At 36.7% G+C, this 8,539-nt stretch overlaps 1 protein-coding gene across 3 annotated transcripts in view; it reads left to right on the forward strand.

The window, feature by feature from the left end:
- Positions 1–6,102: 6,102 nt before the first annotated feature.
- LOC115232473 overlaps positions 6,103–8,539 on the forward strand; it is a 27,144-nt gene continuing 24,707 nt past the window's right edge. The window contains exon 1 of one of the 3 annotated variants that reach the window (XM_029802354.2): positions 6,103–6,317. The gene's annotated coding sequence lies outside the window, so the exon portion shown is untranslated. Of the gene's footprint in view, positions 6,318–7,166; positions 7,300–8,539 lie in introns of those variants that run through there. The other 2 variants (XM_029802355.2, XM_029802356.2) reach the window with 2 other exon arrangements.

The following is an 8,539-nucleotide window of genomic DNA, read 5'->3' on the forward strand; positions in this document are numbered from 1 at the left end:
AATAGCTATACATATGTAAGGAGCCCTTAAGTGATCACCCGAGATGCTAGTAACAGCGGCTAAATACCCACCGTTTGAAAAAGAGCGAGGACATTAGATATTTTGTAGTCTAGATACACGATGTCGGCAAAAATAAATAAAATGGAATTTTTAAAAAAATGAAGGCGAAATGGTCATAGCTGGAAAACATTTGGTCATAAATCTGCTCATTCGGATCTTGGTCTAAGAGTAACAACAAAAGCACCACGTAAAGAAGCTTGTAATATCACTTGAACACTTATAACAAAATAAAGAACAAGGCACTTATGCTGCACCTCCTATTTTAAAAATATTTAAATCCAAGATTAAAACATAAATAAATTATTAGGGACATTTTAAAAACCCAACTAAATGGCTCTGATGCTGTTGCTGTTTATCTCTCTAATCGAGCTGATTCAGGATAAACATTACCATCCCGTCTTTTCTTGTATATACAGTGACTATATTCTCGATTGTGACTCTAAATTATTTAAAAGGTGTTGTGACTGTGCCACTAAGTCCATCAAAGTTGTTCCCCTTGGCATATGGAAACCGAAAATCAGGTCAAATGAAAAACTATCCTATCTACAAATTGCATAGAATTGGACTCTTCGCTTTCCGTTCTTATAACGTCAAATATATATACACTTTTGAAGGCGACGAGCTGGCAGAAACATTAGCACGCCGGGCAAAATGCGTAGCCGTATTTCGTCTGCCGTTACATTCTGAGTTCAAATTCCACCGAGGTTGACTTTCATCCTTTCGGGGGTCGATAAGTTAAGGACCAGTTACGCACTGGGGTCGATGTAATCGACTTAATCCCTTTGTCTGTCCTTGTTTGTCCCCTCTGTGTTTAACCCCTTGTGGGTAGTAAGGAAATAAGAAATGTTAGCAAGCCGGGCGAAATGCTTTGCCGTATTTCTTCTGCCGTTACGTTCTGAGTTCAAATAACACCGAGGTCGACTTTACCTTTCATCCTTTTGGGGTCGATAAATTAAGTACCAGTTATGCACTGGGGTCGATGTAATCGACTTAATCCATTTGTCTGTCCTTGTTTGTCCCCTCTGTGTTTAGCCCCTTGTGGGTAGTAAAGAAACAGATATATACATTTATGAATCTCCATGTAAGAGGTTAAGGACGCTTGAAGTCTATTCATATACAGGTATCCAGTTTAGAAATTCACATTATGTTTGGAGTGGGTAACGATACTATGATATATAATAAATAGTCTGCTAAATCATCAACACATCAGACCGAATAATGAAACCTGGAACTATCCCTTGTGCACTCATCTATTCATCGATATCATTGTTTAAATATCGACTTTTCCATGTTCACATGGGTCAGAGAGAATTTGTTGAAGCAGATTTTCTATGACTGAACGAACTTGCTATCACCAACCCTCATCTGTTTCCGAGCAATATTTTCCTGTGACCAGACACGTTTTGGCAGAATGAGTGCCTGCTTGAGTGGCAGGCACTCATTCACAACTATCACGTAATGTCAGGAAAGGAAACAGGCATACGCACACTTATACACACAAGCATGCATACAAGGGGGTGCCAAAAAGTTCCTGGCTTTGGGAAAAAGAAAATACAGGAGGATCAATTAATTACTCTTTTACTTGTTTCAGTCATTTGACTGCGGCCATGCTGGAGCACCGCCTTTAGTCGAGCAAATCGACCCCAGGACTTATTCTTTGTAAGCCTAGTACTTATTCTATCGGGCTCCTTTTACCGAACCACTAAGTTGTGGGGACGTAAACACATCAGCATCGGTTGTCAAGCGATGCTGGAGAGACAAACACAGACACGCAAACATATACACACATATACATATATACGTCGGGGTTCTTTCAGTTTCCGTCTACCAAATCCACTCACAAGGCTTTGGATGGCTCGAGGCTATAGTAGAAAGCACTTGGCCAAGGTGCCATGCAGTGGGACTGAACCCGGAACTATGTGGCTCGTACCACACATTCATTCAACATATTCCCTTCTCAGATTCACTCATTTATTGCAGCAGTCCTTCAATTTTTCTAAGCCCTGTAAAAAGAATTCAGAAGGTTGGGTTTCCAACCAGGCTTCTGTAGCAGCTATTACTTTTGACTTGGAGTGAAATTTCGTTCCCTTGAGATGTTTCTTCAGTTGTGGAAAGAGGTGATTGCCGGTGGGGGGCCAAGTCAGGAGAGAAAAGTGGATGATCTAATAATTCAAAACCAAAATCGTGCATTTTCCATAGAGTTTCAAGTCCTGTGTGTGCTGGTGCATTGTCCTGTAAAAACAGGATGCCATGGCTCATCTTTCCACAGCATTTCTGCATGCATGCATACATACATAGATACATGCATACATACATACATACACACGCTGAAGATCAGTGAAAACGAGAAAACCTAGGCTGAACTATTGAGAAATCTGCAGTTACTCTTTCAATATTGCAAGTTAAGTTCATACCTGTAATAATTGGGGCCCTGGGATATGTAACACACTGCCTACATACCAATCTTGAGAAATTAGGCTTCTTAAAACCAGAAGGGTGAAAGCTAATTTGAAGACTACAGTTCCAATCCATCACTGGAACTGTATAAATCTGTAAAACTTTCTAGAAGTTTATCATTTAGATATATATAAGCATGTCTAGATATGCAACCATATGCATGACAATGCATATATAAAGAAACATACAAATCTGCACATATACATACATACAAACAAAAATACTCTGTTGTTGAGGTTGAAATTCCAATGAAGCAGCCTTGGATCTAGGTTAGAAACCGGCTCTTACTCTATTGGTTAGACACCTTGAAATAAAACTGAACAATGACATAGATAGACAGACAGGGTTCTTTGAGTTTCTGTCTACCATATCCACTCATAAAGCTTTGATTGGCCTGGGACTTCAGTAGGACTAATCACAAAACCATGTGGTTGGGAAGCAAACTTCTTAAAACGAAAGCAAGGAAGGTAAGGGCTTTGAGTTTTAGCTCTATCTTAACATCAAAGACACTTTTGCTCAGAGGAGTCCAGGGAAAAAGGTCTCAAAAGAACTTCAATAAATAGCATTTTTTCAGTTTCATTAAATCTTTTGTTTTATTTTTTTTACAGACATGTAATGTCATTGGATAAATTATGTTGTGAAGAATTCATGGATTGCCAGTTTGATTTTATTTCTGCCCACTGTTAAAAAGTTCCTAAGTCACATTGATTTTAATGTGATTTAAGTATTTTTAGAGCTAGATCCTTCAACTCTCTTCTGTAAAGTTTTGAGTTTTTTAATGTAGCTACTGTATGCAGACATAAACATAGTGTTAAAGTGAGATAGTTAGATGAAACGAGAAACTTTCAAGTGAAGTGAGAAACTGTATTGCCTCCTCAAGTTCAAAATCTGCTGAGGTAGACTCTTTGCATTCTTTCATTCCAGGGTTGAATAAATAACATAGACAAATATAGGTATACCAAGTACCATACAATATAAATTCTTAATTTATTAAAATGATGTCTGCCACTGGAGGATGTGTCATCATCATCATCATAATTACCAAATGGCACTCAAGAACCAGCTCCACATAAGAAGGAGAAATAATCTTAAGAATCAAGAATTCCCCCAAGTTGACATGCCATTAAGTGAAAGGACATAGTTATTATCTGGAAAGTCCCTCTTATAGATTCCTGTCATCCCTCCAATACTTTGACAATCTAATCTTCAGGAAAATCAAATGCTTGGTCAATGTCAAATTCTTCCCAGACTCCTGCGACCAAGCTGGTTTACCCAAACGGTTTCGGGATCTAGGTCTGCACAAGTGCTCATCTTTATCTCTTCCCTGTTTTCTTTCCTCCACAGACACTTGCTCTCCTTTGGTAGGCAACATCCTCTCCAACATGGATTAATTCCAATAGAGAAATGGCTGAAGCTCTATCACAATAGGGAGAGCTGGGTTTGTCAGTTCTGGTTACAGTTACAGGATAGATGGAAACAGAGAATATGGGACAATCTGCATTCAGGTGCCTCTGATCAATCTGATCAATTTTCAAGGTGTTGCCTACTTTCAGCTAGTGCAAAATTCTCAGGGGACTGGATTGATGCCCTGCCTGTGGCCAACATCGGAGGTCTACTCAATCCAGATGAATTCTGTACCACCATCACACTCAGAGTAGGAGTTGATGTCTGTAGGGAACTGAGGTGCCACTGTGGTAGGCCCCTCGACTCTACAGATTTTCCCGGTTTGTCTTGCTGCCTAAATGCTGGTTACTTCACTCGTCACACTAAGCTAAACCTAATCATTAAGTGGGCCCTGGTTCAGATTGATATCCTCTCAGTTCTGGAGCCATTGGGGTTATCCAGAAGTGATGGAAAAAGACCAGGTGGTCTTACCCTCTCTCCCCTGGGTTAGAGGTAGGTGCCTTATTTGGGACACCACAGTCTGTGACTCCTTTGTTTCCTCCCACATCTTGGATGCTGCAGTTAATTGGAGGGTCACTGCTTCTGTAGCCAAAAGGAAGAAAACCCTGAAGTATTGAGATCTGACAGTGAACTATCTCTTCCAGCCTGTGGCGTTTGAGACATTCAGAGGGACTGAGCCACTAACTGCAAAGTTCTTGTCAACATTGGCAGCTTGTCTCACCGAGGTGTCAAGTGATGTCCATGAGGGTGCTTGGCTTTCCCAATGCCTCAGCCTTGTAATGCTATCAGCATGCTGGCTTGCTCCAGTAGGTTCCATCAAACCTTGTGGTGTGTGAACAGTTGCTGTGATAAAAAAAAAAAAAAAAAAAAAAGAATTCTTACAAACGGCTTCAATACAGTTAATTTAACATAAAGATTTGGAAGAATTAGATGAAAGTTCGCCAGTAATTTTCTTTCATGTAAATAAATGTTTATGTTAATTTTAAAATTTGCCAGCAAAATCTTCTAAAAGATGTATATATTTACTAGCAGTATTGCCCGGCGTTGCTCGGATTTGTAAGGGAAATAACTATATAAGCATTTTTATTGAGTTATAGCAAAAAATGCATTAAAAATGGAATAAAAAATGATGATAATTTTTTTTTTAATCGTTGACTCATCGTAGACGTTTTTAGAGAGTTACTTCCCTTATATAATAGCGAAAAAATGCATTAAAATGGAAAAAATGATGGTAAATTTTTTTTTAATCGTAGACTCATCGTAGACGCGCGCTAATACCCAGAAGGGCTCGATATGAATCACGACTATAAGATACCCGGTTTTGGTTAAACTGCACCGCAAAATGTGGGAGTAGTTAGGAATCTAAATCGTAGGAGACAGACACACAACTTCACTTTTATATATAAAGATATGTCATGAAAATAAGAAGACAGTAATGGCCACACATTTTTGTTTCTCTAGACGTCATCAGCATGACAATTATCCTATGTTAGCTGCAGTAGCCAAGGAACAGAAACATGCATAAAGAGAGTAAGACACATTCATGTCCCAGATAATTTGCCTAATTTAAACAAATATGAGCAAAGAGAAATAACCCAAACTGGGCAGTGACATGCCTGTGAATATCATATACAAACACACATATATATATATTTTTTTAATAATAATAATTGTGTACAGTGCTCTGGTGCACTACAACTCATCTAAAGTGTATATATAATCAGGTGTAGTTTCGGCGGATTTCGGAAAGCATGAGGGCCTTAAAGGATGCAGTGTCATGGCAGTCAACAACTGACGCAGACAGTTTATTCCATGCTTCAGCAACTCTGAGCGTGAAAAAATGTCAAAAGCCATACAACATAAATTATTGATTTATTAAAATTATCTAAAGGCGGCGAGCTGGCAGAAACGTTAGCACGCCGGGCGAAATGCGTAGCCGTATTTCGTCTGCCGTTACGTTCTGAGTTCAAATTCAGCCGAGGTCGACTTTGCCTTTCATCCTTTCGGGGTCGATTAAATAAGTACCAGTTACGCACTAGGGATCGATGTAATCGACTTAATCCGTTTGTCTGTCCTTGTTTGTCCCCTCTGTGTTTAGCCCCTTGTGGGTAGTAAAGAAATAGGTATTAAAATTATCTCCTTCTAGAGGATGTATCATAATGACCAATATGAGAAGGGGAGATAATCTCAAGGAGCAAAATCTCCAGAGTTGATATGCTATTAAGGAAAAGGACAGACTTATTGTCTATAAATAAGAGGTCAGTGATAATCATGTGTTTCAGCCTAAATAAGTGTTATCAGTATGACATTGTCCTACCTACATGAGCCAATAGCCAAGGTATGCACGCGTCAGCAGTTATCTCCAGTAGCCAAGCGATTCTACCCCCACTATACATGTGAGTATTTTGTATTATTTGTTACAACAGATCAAGTAACCATGTAGAGTTGTAATTCTCGAATGTCAGGCGTTTGGGCCCTCAGGGGAATGTATTTCAAAGAGGAATCGCCAATCTGAGAAAGTAGATTGCATAAAATTACGGAATAGAAGACTGGTATGACACGGGGAGGAACTTGACCCGGGATCCTGTGAATTACACGCTACATAGGTTTAGATCAGAAATTGAAAAAAATTAATGATGTGACGGCAATAGACTTGAACAGATATCTCAATTTAGCGACCTCTAAAAATAGGAAGTAAACCGAAAGAAAAATAATGCGTAAAATTAACGAAGAGAGAACATCGTGGAGATGGGGTGGAGTGAGGGCGAAGATCTGCCGAATAGAAAAGTGTTCGATATTATATTTAAAATAATTAATATGAAAGGATGAGGAAAACAATATTTAAATATAGAAATTTTTTAATCGACAATTAAGAACCGATCTCCATAGTACCAAAAACTTTGAAGAAATAAAATTACTAAAATGCTTTCGTACTCACCAAATATTTTTAAATCCTTGTTTTTAAATATCATAACTATACTTTTATTAAGAATACGTATTAATATCCATTAACTTTCATAGGTTTATTAATTTCGTTTATAAAAGCATTGTTGTACATTCATATGAAGACCCGTCACAGAACGTACTCAGGACCAATGATAACAAAGCTCCCAACTTTAATAAATTATATATATATATATATATATATATAGGTAAAGATATATGTAAATATATGGATATATATTTTACATGCACATATATACGTGTATGTATATATATTGCCAAATTTAAAAAAAATCAAATACCAAAGCTTAATATAGTAGGAACTTTGTTTTCTTAAATAAACTTCTGAAAGTGTACTCTGCAGACAGATACAACCGCGCGCTCAGAAATCGTAAACGGAGGCAAAAGTTGTTCGAATTACTTTGGTGAGTACAGGTAATTTGAATGAATGAATTAATTAATATACCAAATTGATCTCACTTTCTGAAAATTTAGTTCTTCTCAAATTTTCTCATTACTTCATTTTAGATGTAGGTTACTTTTAGAATTGAGTAAGTTCTAATCGAAAAGAAATATATTCAAAAATTGATCACGCCTTAGCCATCCCATCGTTCGTTTGTTTGTGTGTGTGTGTATGTATATATGTATATAAACACCGATACCTGTGTGTGTGTGTGTAAAATTGCGTCTAATGACGCAATGTAATAGGTATATAAAATAAGTAGTACTTATATTGGTTTACAACTAAAACTCCGACTTGAATTGTGACTTAAACGAAAGTGTTACTGTACCTACCTAACAGTAAATGACTATTAGTGGTCCTCTTCGAGCAGGTGTGTGTGTGTACGTATATATATATATATATTATATATATATTATATATATTATATATATATATATTATATATATATTATATATATTATATATATATATTATATATATTATATATATATTATTATATATATTATATATATTATATATATATATTATATATATATACATATATATATTTGATTTTTGATTTTTGATTTTTCTAGTTTCAGCTAATGAGCTGTGGCCATGCTGGGGCACATATTATATATATATATATATATATATATATATATATTAGAAAGAAAAATGAACATGTAAAACGTGGTATCATTTCAGAGAATGTAATTTATAATTTAGACAGTTACTATTATGCAAGTGTCGAAAGTCCAAAACGTTGCTTTTTCAGAAAGCGAAAAGATAGTTTCACTATTCCGTAGCAGTACTTTGACAATTTTTGATATCTTGGTATCTGAAGCAGCTGGAGATACAATAGTTTGACCAAAAGAACCGCCCATTACAAGCAAAAATAAATAAATGGAAAAAGAAACGCATTTGGCCAAATTTGGGACATACGACAGTTTAACATAATAGCAACGAAGCATAATTGTAGAGCTGTTACAGTGGAGTTTTAGGGGTAGAAAGTATAATATAAGTAAGGGAGTAAGAACTTGTGCATATAGTCTACTGCTTGCTGTTTCTAGAATTGCTGTGCAAATGGTACATATTTCCGCGTAAAAGCCGACAAAGCTGTCTTCAGAAAGGAAGAATTGAAAAATATCCTTACTAAAAGTTAGTAGTTACTAGTTCCATTATCGAAGACAGAATGAATTAGATTATGGGTGGAAGACTTGTGAGGAATAAA

This window comes from Octopus sinensis, linkage group LG2 (genome assembly GCF_006345805.1).
Source record: "Octopus sinensis linkage group LG2, ASM634580v1, whole genome shotgun sequence".
Taxonomy (NCBI): domain Eukaryota; kingdom Metazoa; phylum Mollusca; class Cephalopoda; order Octopoda; family Octopodidae; genus Octopus; species Octopus sinensis.